At 35.1% G+C, this 12,037-nt stretch overlaps 1 protein-coding gene across 4 annotated transcripts in view; it reads left to right on the forward strand.

Moving 5' to 3' along the window:
* Positions 1–12,037, forward strand: part of ATRNL1 (attractin like 1) — an 831,070-nt gene that overhangs the window by 36,238 nt on the left and 782,795 nt on the right. The gene's annotated exons all lie outside the window — the stretch shown is intronic.

Consider the following 12,037-nt stretch of genomic DNA (forward strand, 5'->3'; position numbering starts at 1 on the left):
ACTTATTTCTTAGGAAAGGCTGACATCTGGTGGCTATTTTAAAAAGAACTGGAATATTTTATAAAGTATTTTAGCTGCCTATTGCAAAAGTCAGATTCCTAGGAAAGAATATCTAAGTAATTTTTATAAATATCTATCATCAAAGATTAAGTTTACACTATACTGAAGAATGTTGGCTTACTTGTTTATCTGGACATAAAATAATAAATATTGTCATTATGAAATTAAGAGATATACTTAGTTATACATACACCTACCCACCTAGAGTTTACTTTTTGCTAGTTGCATTTACATATGAAGAGCTTCCTTTGTGCCAACATATTAATCCTGTTGAAATAGGGAAATTTGACTCAATAATTATATAACCTGAAGTACTTGATTATGTGTTGTTATAATACAGTGTAATAAATAGTAGCAATAGTTCCCAAGTTAAAAACCAAAGAGAACATACTCTTCATGTAGTTGTATTCATTATTGCTGAGATGATGTTTTCAAAAAAGTGTTGTTAAGTATGTTCAGTACTTAGAGGAATTATTTTAGGCTTTGTATAAATTATGCCTGTCTTAAGCTCATGTTAGGTCATAAAAAATATTAGGTATGTCAACTGCACAAAAGATCTATGATATCTTATTAAATCAAATTTGGTTACCAATTACAATTATGACAGATACAAATTTCTAAATGTTCTATAATTACAGGGACATGTATTTTAAGTGACTCTTTTAATCATTTGTGACTTTTCTTCCCCCCAAAAGTGCCTTGAGTTGTAATTTTATTTTCATTTCTGATGTGAAACTAAAATAATTGTCTTTTCTATAGAGACAATGGTCTATCCGTATTATATTTAATTTAAGGCCTGATAAATAGAGATATAGCTCATACACACAGTATTTTTCAAACTGGTCTTCAATTGCCATTAGTCTCCACCTCATTTCAGCAGTCTTAAAAGCAAATGAGGGATACATTTGTATAACATTCTCTGAACAGTTCTGTCCCCTTTTCTGTTTTTTATTTACTTTCATTAGTCCTTCTTTGAAATGCTTTATTTTGTGAGTCTTGTAATATAGATCTGATTCAAAGCGTTATGAGTTTTTTCTGGCCTTTGATTTTTGGCCTTTTCATATCCCATTATTCTCATCAGTAATGTCCCAAATCATAAGAATTCCTGAATCTAATATGTCTATAAGCAAATGGAAATGGGGAAGCAAATACTGGGTATGTTCACTTTAAAAGCAAAGTTATAATAGCAATAATCTAAGAAATGCATCTCTATGTATGTGTATGTGTGAGTGTGTATGCATATATACACATTTATTTATAAATACATACACATTTTTTATGGAGAATAGTGTGAAAGTCCTTTGTAAATTATAAAATGCAGAAATAAGACCAATTTTTATACCATTTTCTTAATAATTAAGGAAATGATTTCTCAATTTATATGTTTGAAGGTAGAGGGCTGGTAAATGAGATAGTATGGTGTTTTCGAGACAAATTATGTGCAGACTGGTTACTTTGCGCCTCAAACCTGATCCTGATTCTGTATTTAAGGAAACATAGCTCCAAAGTAGGTAGGATTGTGAGCAAAATCATTTAGGGGAAAATGATGTTTTTATTTCAGATATATAGAATGGGAAGGAATCAGTGAGGTAAGAAGAGATAGATTTGCTTCTAGGCCAAATGGGGAATGATCAAAGAATGAGAGACATTTGAAAATGCGCATTGCCAAGGCGATCTTTATGAGGTTCAAAATCTGGTAGTTTTATATAAGGTGTTATTTGGAACTGGATTCTTTAGGTTAGAGTAACAGATTGTTGTTATCTCCATTATATTTTATCCCTTGTTGCTGCTTGACTTATTCTGTTTGCCTCTATGCTAATGTATATTTTTAAAAAATGAGTTACCCTCTAGAAACTTGGGTTTTATTAAGATAACACAGAGAAAAAACCTAGCTTTATACTAAGTCTTGAGTTCCTTCCTAACATTTCTCTTTTGCTTAACCTACCTGGTCTCTGTGTGTCATTTTTTTCTTTGGTTTTTCTTTTTCTTTGAGATAGGATCTCACTCTGTGGCTCAGGCTAGAGTGCAGTGGCATGATCACAGCTCTTTGCAGCCTTGACCTTCCATGCTGAAATGATCCTCCCAACTCAGCCTCCTGAGTAGCTGGCACCACAAGTTGCACACCACCATTCCCAGCTAATTAAAATTTTTTTTTTTTTGTAGATATGAGGTCTTTCTGTGTTGCTCAGGCTGGTCTCAAACTCTTGGGCTCCAGTGATCCTCCCACCTTGGCCTTTAGAGTAGCTGGGACTACTTGAGGGCACACAAGTTTGTTGTATAATATTTAATTTTGTCATAATGTATAGTTGTCAAAGATAATGATATATACATATTAGATATATGACTAAAAGTACAGGGACCTGTGTAGACTCGTCTGCTTCTATGACAGTAAAATAGAAAAAATAGACTTCATTTTTAAGAGTAGTTTTACGTTCACAGGAAGATTGAGCAGAAGGTACAGAGAATTCCCATTTACCTCCTGCCCCAAAGCATACACAGCTTCTCTCATTATCACTATCTCCCACCAGAGTGTATATTTGTTACAGTTCATGAGCTCACATTGACAAATCATTATTAACCAAAGTCATAGTTTACATTAGGGTTCACTGTCAGTGTTGGACGTTCTGTGGGTTTGAACAAATGTATCATTACATGTATCCACCATTATAGTATCATCAACAGAATAGTTTTTTTAACCTAAAAATCCCCTATGCTCTGCCTATTCATTCTTTCCTCCCCCTACCCCTGCCAACCACTGATCTTTTTACTGTCTCCATACTATTGCCTTTTCCCAAATATCATATAGTTGTAATCATATAGTATGTAGCTTTTTATGATTGGTCTTTTTGACTTGACAGGATACATTTAACTTTCCTCCATGTCTTTTTATGGATTGATAGCTAATTCCTTTTCAGCACTGAATAGTATTCCATAGTATGGATGTACCAGTTTATCCATTCACCTACTGAAGGACATCTTGGTTGCTTCTGTAAAATTTGTTTAAATTTTAATAAGTCATCTGAGGGAAAAAGGCAACTTTGAAAAGCACTGATCTCTTAAAATGGCTTCCAAACATTGGGATAGATGATCAATTTTTGTAAGACATCAAAAGCAACATATAACAAATTGAATTCATGTTCATGTGTAAAGAATACAATAGAACAGTAATTTTCAAAGTAGATTCCAAGGTATGATGTTCCTCCCACCAACTGCCTTCCGAGTAGTTGTATGTTTCTCTGTTTTATATAACTTTAAAAAAATTTGAGGAGGCTGAGGCAGGAGAATCACTTGAACCCGGGAGGTGGAGGTTGTGATGAACCAAGATTGTGCCATTGCACTCCAGCCTGGGCAACAAGGTCTTCCTCATCTCCATCTGAGACCACCTCAGCCTGGATTTCATTGTCCATATCATTATCAGCATTTTTGTCAAAGTCATTCAACAAGTCTCTAGGGGGTCCACACTTTCCCACATTTTTCTGTCTTCTTCTGAGCCCTTCAAACTGTTCCAACCGCTGCCTGTTTACCCAGTTCCAAAGTCACTTCTACATTTTCGGGTATCTTTTCAGCAGCACGCCACTCTACTAGTACCAATTACTGTATTAGTCTGTTTTCACACTGCTGATAAAGACATACTAGAGACCAGGCAATTTACAAAACAGAGAGATTTAATGGATTTACAGTTTCACATGGTTGCGGAGGCCTCACAATCATGGCAGAAGGTGGAAGGCATGTCTCACATGGCGGTAGACAAGATAAAAGAGATTGTGGAGGGAAACTCCCTGTTTTAAAACCATCAGATCTTGTGAGACTTACTTGCTATCACGAGAACAGCACAGGAAAGACCTGCCCCCATGTTTCAGTTACCTCCTGCCGGGTCCCTTCCATAACACGTGGGAATTCAAGATGAGATTTGGGTGAGGACACAACCAAACCATATCAGTTACCAAGTTTAGATTGGATAAAATCTGTATGCAAATATTAGATCATTCAGATATTTTCCTGTGGCTGATAAATGACATAAACTATAATAAGTAGCACTGGCCCATTCACCTCTAGAATGTTCATTAGAGAGAAATAAGCTTTCACCTTATTTCAACAACTTAGTTTTGCTTCTCTCAACCTGTTCTCTAAATAATACAAAAGGATATTGAGTAGCTCACAGGAGAAATGAGAAGACTGGATAAACTATTGTTGGAAATAGGCCAGATACAAAGAAAGGCTAGGCCTACAGTAAAGATGAAGCCAAAGGAAAGTTTGAGTAGGACATTCCTGTCATTGCCACAGGATCCTGGGTTACTACCAGTGGCACCCTTAAAGTAGATACTGCATGCTACAGGAATGGAGAGAAAGAATTGTAAATTGTCTTTACATCTTTGCATCACTTATTAAGACTGAGTCCTGCTTAATAGTATCTGCTTGGCTAAACTTAGGTCTTGTCCATACCATGGGTGGCTAGAGATGTGAAATAGGGAATTTAACTTTTCTGTTATCTGTAGTGAAAGAGGTTCTCTTTCTGAACAAAATTCACACAATAAAGGATTCTCCCAAACATAGGAAAGGGGATTCAAATGATTGAGATTCCCAAACAAAAAATTCAAATGATATATTTTTAACTCTAGATTGTTACCATAATTAACAAGGAATGGGCCAATTTGTTCTCTCATGTCTACTCAGAGGAACTTTGCAGTGTGGACTAGATGTAGGGGTAGACAGGTTAAGCAACAAACCAGCTTAATTTTTTCAGCATACAATTTTTTCTTAATGTATTACAACAGATTTTTTCCCCCTGTTCTACAGAGAACAGTGAAAAATAGGTCACCCTCATTTATATATAAGACAGTTGCTTAACTGTTATCAAATTGTTCCTGTTCCTTTTCTATTCCAGAATGTCCTGCTCAATCCTATTGCTCGATTCTTTTAAATGTCTTCAGGACATTTTTATGTTTTTAGTATTCCTTTTTAATTCAATTCAGGTACGGTTCTCATATAAGGATTGAAGTTGACTGTTTTAAACTCTTAAATTATTGATTGAAATATAGGATCTGGAAATGTAAATCATGTAATTTAATAGTTTTGTTGCATAGTGCCTCTGCTCTTTATTTAAAGTCACACTTTATTGTAACTTACTCCAGTTTCTCAGATGCTCTTTGTCCCTCACTATCTGAAGACCTTTCTTAATTCCAAAGTTCTTCCTAGAAAACCCTTACCCCATTTATATTCTAAGTCCAGGTCAGATCCCCCTGCAATATGCTGTCATAAGACCCTATCTTTTAAATGTATAGCATTTATCACAGTTTATAATTATATGCTTGTGTGATTCTTTGATTATCTTTCCCAGTGGAATATAAACTCCAAGAAGTTAAGAATGATTATGTTTTGATCATCCTCGCATTTCCAGAACCTAATATAGTGCATGGCATGTACTAGCCGCTGGAATTTGTTTGTTGTTGAATGAATGAATTAGAAATGTATTAGTTTACTAGTATAGTGATATGTAGACATTCAATTAGAGATATTTTATAAGATTATTTCTCTAATAAATTATGTTATTTGCTTCCTGTATAATTACTTCTGAACATTGAGGGAAGCTATTGAATTTGAACATTTAAAATGTTACTTTATCAAGCATTAGTTCTTGGAATCTTGGTCTTATTTTGTTTCAATCTTTTGGCTTTAGATTTTAACATTTGCCATTGGGTGGCAGTATTGACTACCAGAAAACGCACTTAAACTCTGGCATTCAAATTGTAAAAACTTGGTAGTTTTGTTTGACTTAGAAAAATGTAAAATCTTTCAACTCAAATTTATGAATATTTTATCTGAGGTATTTTATCTTGGTTAGTCATATAACATATAAGGACATATTTAGTTATTTTAGGATAGTATGTAAGTACACATGAGATTATAGGTTGCCTTGAAATTCACAAAGTAGCTTACATTTTCCTTTAGAAATATAATAATAATGAACACGGTCAATCTATTTCTTCTCTTTTAACTTTGAGGAGGGAGAAGTGACAGGTAATGCATTTAATTCCAATAAATTCTTCCCACTTAACAAAAACAGCAGATCTGACTTTTTTTGTGAGAGCTAATTAAATTTTTACTCTTAACCTACTAAGAAAGTTGACTGTTTAAAAATAAAAGTAGCATTAAAATGTGTATATGACAGCCCTCTTTCATGAATTCATTTATTTATTTATTTCATTTATTAATGTAAAAAAATGTTTTTTGAGCTCTATTAAGTGCTAGGCACTGCTCTAGGTCCTTGGGATACATCACGGAACAAAGAAGACAAAGATCCTTGTGGAACTTACATTCAAGCTAGAAGAGACAGACCCTAAATAATAAATATAAATTATATAGTATGTTAGATGGTGATAAGTACAATGGAAAATTAAAGTTGAACAGAGAAAGAGGAATAGAAAGATCTGGGGGTTACATTTAAAATGTGATGATATGCTTAGGTTTTATTGAAAAGATGACATGTGAGAAAAGACTTCAAGCAAGTGAGACAGTTCAACCATATAGATATCAAGGGGAAGAACATTCTAGGCAGAGAGAACTGTCAGTTCAAAGACCCTAAGGTAGGAGCAAGCCAGGTGTGCATGAGGACCAGTATAAAGGCCATTGTGGCTAGAATTGAATTACTGATGGGGAGATTAGTCAGATATGAACTCAGAGAAGTTACACAACAAGGGAGATGGTTGGGGATGTGGAATTAAGGGGTTGCTGGAGGGGATGGAGATCAGTGAAGGATGGAGCTATATCAGCTAAATATTCTTAGCTTTGTAGACCATTGTAAGGATTTTGACTCTTACCCTAAGTGAAATGAGGGAGCCATTGAAGGATTTTGAGCAGAAGATTAATATTATATGGCTTAGTTTTATAAAGCTCCTATTAGTTTCTACCAGAGAATAGACTGTAGTAGCAGTGTACCAGTTCAGAGGCTACTGCTATAATCTAGGTGAGAGATGATGATGATGGTAGCTTGGACAAGTTGATAGCTGTGGAGGTGGTGACAATTGCTTGAATACTGAATGTGATTTTAAATGCAGGATTAATAGGATTTGCTGATGGTCTAGATGTGGGGGGTGAGGGAAAGAGGAGTCAAAGATGACTAAGGTTTTTTGGTTTGAGCAGATGGAAAGAGTTGTCATCAACTAATATGAGGAAGATTTTAGGAAGAATATTTGGTTATGGTATGTCAAGTTAGAGATGTCTTTGAGATATCAGAAAGGAGACAGTGAGGAGGCAGTTGGATATATGGATCTGGAAATTGATGGAGAGAGATCTGTACTGTAGATATAAATTTGGAGGTTAGTTGGCTTAAATATTAAGTTGGAAACCATTGAGGAAATTGGATGAGATTACCAGGGAAGTTGGCATAGAGAGAGAGAATAGAACCAATGACTGAACTATGGGTCACAACAAAATTCAGAGTATTCTGTGCTAGGCATATAAATTCCTTTCTTAGATAAGTTTGCCTTAGGTTGAACTATTTATAGCCACTTATTTTGTTGCCTCTGACTTTATAAGATTTTGTTGCCTCTGACTGTGTAGGACAATGTAAAATGAGCAAATCCTCCTCTCAATATAGCTAATTCTACGTTTGTCGTTTTCAGCTGATCAGAACCAAGGTCTTAAATCTTTCTTGCAGTTGCTTTTTAAATGCTGTGTATTGCCCTGTCCATATTCTTAACATGGTTTATCAATTTTCTTCAAAGCATAATGTCTTAGCTCAGGCTGTTATAACAAAATACCACAGATTAGGTCACTTAAACAATTGGCATTTATTTCTCACAGTTCTGGAGACCGGAAGTCCAATACCAGGGTGCCATCATGGTGAGGGCCATCTTCCTGGCCCTCTCTCTCTGCCACGTAAAGATAGAACAAGATGACTGCCTTTTTGTTCTATCCTTATATGGCAGAGAGACGGGGAGGAGGAGAGAGCAAGAGCAAGAGAGAGCCAGGGAGAGAGAGAGCGCACGCGAGAGTGCGAACATGTGAGAGCTGGAGTGAGCAGGCTCTCTGGTCTCTCTTCTTAAGGCAATGATCTCACCATGAGGATCCTATCCTGATAATCCTACCCTTATCTAAATCTAATTACTTGTCCACAGCCCCACCTACTAATACTATCACATTGGGAGTCAGGGTTTCAACATGTAAATTTTGAAGGGACACAAGCATTCAGTCCATAACATGAGAAATCTTTTTTTTTTTTTTTCTTTGAGACAGAGTCTTGCAATGCTGCCTGGGCTGGAGTGCAGTGGCGCTGTCTCTGCTCACTGCAACTTCCACCTCCCAGGTTCAAGCGATTCTCCTGCCTCAGCCTCCCAAGTAGCTGGGATTACAGGTGCCCGCCACCATGCCCAGCTAATTTTTTGTATTTTCAGTAGACACGAGGTTTCACTACATTGGCCAGGCTGGTCTCAATCTCCTGACCTCGTGGTCCGCCCGCCTCAGCCGCCCAAAGTGTTGGGATAACAGATGTGAGCCACCGGGCCCGGGTCATGAAAATTCTTAGAATGAATGTTTCTTAATGTTATTTCAATTTATGGAGGAACTCTTCTCTATTCACAATGAAAGTTATCTTGGGAAAGTCAATTAACTATCTGGTTATAAATTTCATTATTTATACAAAGAGATTATTTGCCCTTGTCTGAGTCTTGGGATGCTAACTGGATCAAAGTGAATTGAAATAGTGTCTTGCTGTATATGCTTGACTGGCTGATATTACAGTAGCAGTTTCCTTTTTAGTAAGTAGACATTTTGTAATAGTTCAATTTAGTAAAATCTTCTCTCTGCAGTGGGGTTCAGTACATTTTATTAATAAAGATTTGAATTTGTAAATAATATTTATACATTAGGCAACCGTTTAGATATTCTGTGAGCATTATACATTCACCAGTCTAATAAAATGGGCAGTTTAACTTTTGTACCTAGAAGAAATTTTGGCATACATGCTTTCATTATTTTATAATTTATTATTTTAGATGTTTTTGAAATATAATTTTGACAGTTATGATTATTCAAAAAAATTGGTCTTCAAAATTTTTGAAGTTAGTCTTTTCTAAGCAGACATATTTTGATAATACCAGGAGTTTTCAAAATGTGTGCTGCAAGGGTTATATAAGGAGATGGGTGGGGATAGGATGGAAGATAAGTGACTCTTTCCTGCCTCATCACTTTGCAATATTTTAAATATTGAGATTCCTTGTAAAACTTTGTTTTAATTCTTCCACAGCCCAAAAAGAGTAAATTTGAAACCACTGATCTTTAAACAAGAGGGCAATTTGTTTCTGTGCTACAATAGCATCATTGACCTAAACTCTAAGAACCAAGTATTCTTGGAACAGATCTAGTATAATGATTACCACTCATACAATTCATTGTCTTACAAAATTAACAGATTGTCAGAATAGTTGTGGATATTTAAAATAGACAAAAGTTAATACCTGGCCTTTGGAGATTGATTTTATGGGTCTAGAACATGTGTAGAATACTTTGGATACTGTAACAAAATCAAAATTTTTAAATGATGTTAGAAGAGAGAACTCTTGCATTGAAATCTGGTTTTGATTTTTATTGGAGAACTTCAGTTTCAGTACACACTAAATCATAAGACTATTTCTTGAATGATTACAATAAGCTACATTTACCCGTCTTGCTCTTTTTTTTTTTTTTTTTTTTGGAGACGGGATTACAGGCTTGAGCCACCGCGCCTGGCCCGTCTTGCTCTTAAAGTCTTTCTTTCCAGCATATCTTCCCCTTCTTATTAATAATCCAGTTTCTTTTGGGAAATTGCCTTTTGCTAACGTAGCATAGTCTTGCTGGGATGAAAAAATCCAGGTACCTGTCTATTCTAAGCGTGATTTTCCTCTTTGAAAAACTCTCTGAATTTCTACATATTTTTTCAATACAGTCCCATTTTCCCTTAAGCTAGCCTAATTAATTTCTGTGACTCGCATGTAAGAAAACTAACTGAAGTACCACCTTAGAGATACTGTTAGAGTACGGTTTTTTTTTTTTTTTCTGGTTATTAGACTTATTTAAAATACCCAAAATCATATCAACAACCTGCATTTGATATAGTTCAAAGTTAGCAATTTATTTAATGTGTTCAGTTGAAAACTGCAAAAAGAAAATATAGTTGGCTCTTTCAACATGTACCACTTTAACAGTAAAATAAATGCTTTTTCATGATAGTATAGATTAAATATAAATTAAGGGTATGAGCCAAAACTGCATCAAAAAGTCTAAAATCCTGGAGTAAGATTAGTTTTTGCTTACTTTGCCTTTTACTTATTTTTTATCGATACATAATACTTTACATATTTATGGGGTATATGTGAGTATTTGTTATCCGCATAGAATACGTAATGATGACGTCACGGTATTTGGAGTATTCTTCACTTTGAGTATTTATCATTTCTGTGTTGGGAGTATTTCAAATGCTCTTTTCTAACTACTTAGAAATACACAATACATTGTTGCCAACTATAGTTACCTTACACCGCCATTGAATATTATAATTTGTATCTTCTAACTATATGTTTATATCCATTAGCCAATGTCTGTCCTCCCCACCTACCCACACACACACACCCTGTCCAGCCTCTGGTATCCATCATTCTGTTCTATACCTCTATGAGATCAACTCTTTCAGCTCCCACATGTGAGTGAGAACTTATGATACTTGTCTTTTTGTGGCTGGCTTATTTCACTTAATGACCTCCCGTTCTATCCATGTTACTACAAATGACAGGATTTCATTCTCTTTTTTTGTGTGTCTGAGTAGCATTCCATTATGTATATACACTATATTTTCATTATCCTTTTGTCTGTTGAGGGACGCTTAGGTTGATTCCATATCTTTGCTATTGTGAATAGTGCTGCAACAAATATGCAAGTGCAGGTATCTCTCTGTTGTAGTGATTTCGTCTCCTTTGGATAAATACCCAGTAGTGGGATTGCTGGATCATATGATAGTTCTATTTTAAGTTTTTTGAGACGTTTCCATACTGTTTACCATAGTGGCTGTACTAATTTAAATCCCTACCAACACTGTATTAAGAATTCCCTTTTCTCTGAATCCTTGCCAGCATCTGTTATTTTTAGTCTTTTTAATAATAACCATTTTAACTAAGATAATATCGCATTGTGGTTTTGATTGGCAAATTCCCTGATGATTGGTGATGTTAAACTATTTTTCATGTACCTGTTGGCCATTTGTAAGTCTTTTTTTGAGAAATGACTTCATGACCTTTGCCCACTTTTAAATAGGATTATTTGTTTACTGTTCAGTTGTTTGAGTTCCTTGTATATTCTGGATTTTAGGTCCCTGTCAGTAACATAGTTTTCAAATATTTTCTCCCATCCTGCAGGTTGTCTGTTCACTTTGTGGATTGTTTCCTTTGCTGTGCAGAAGCTTTTTGGTTGAATGTAGTCTCATTTGTCTATTTTTGTTTTTGTTGACTGTGCTTTTGAGGTCTTAGCCAAAATATCTTTGCCTAGATCAATGTCTCGAAGCGTTTTGCCTATGTGTTCTTCTAGTAGTTTGATAGTTCTAAGTCTTTAATCCATTTTGAGTTTATTTTTGTATATGGTGAGAGATAAGGGGTGTAGTCTCATTCTTCTGCATGTGAGTATCCAGTATTCCCAGCAAAATTTATTGAAGAGACTGTGCTTTCTCTAATGTATGTTCTTGGTGTCTTTGAAATCAGTGAGTATAAATATATAGATTTATTCTTTCACTATTATGTTTCATTGATCTATGTGTCTGTTTTTGTACCAGTACCATGCTGTTTTGGTTACTATAGCCTTATAATATATTTTGAAGTCTGGTGGTATGATACCTTCAGCCTTATTCTTCTTGCTCAGGATTTCTTTGGCTATTGTCCTCCTTTTTGATTCCATGTGAATTTTAGAATTGTTTTTTCTAATTATGTGAAAAATGACTATGGTAGTTTGCATTGAC

The sequence above is a fragment of the Macaca mulatta genome, chromosome 9 (assembly GCF_049350105.2).
Source record: "Macaca mulatta isolate MMU2019108-1 chromosome 9, T2T-MMU8v2.0, whole genome shotgun sequence".
Taxonomy (NCBI): domain Eukaryota; kingdom Metazoa; phylum Chordata; class Mammalia; order Primates; family Cercopithecidae; genus Macaca; species Macaca mulatta.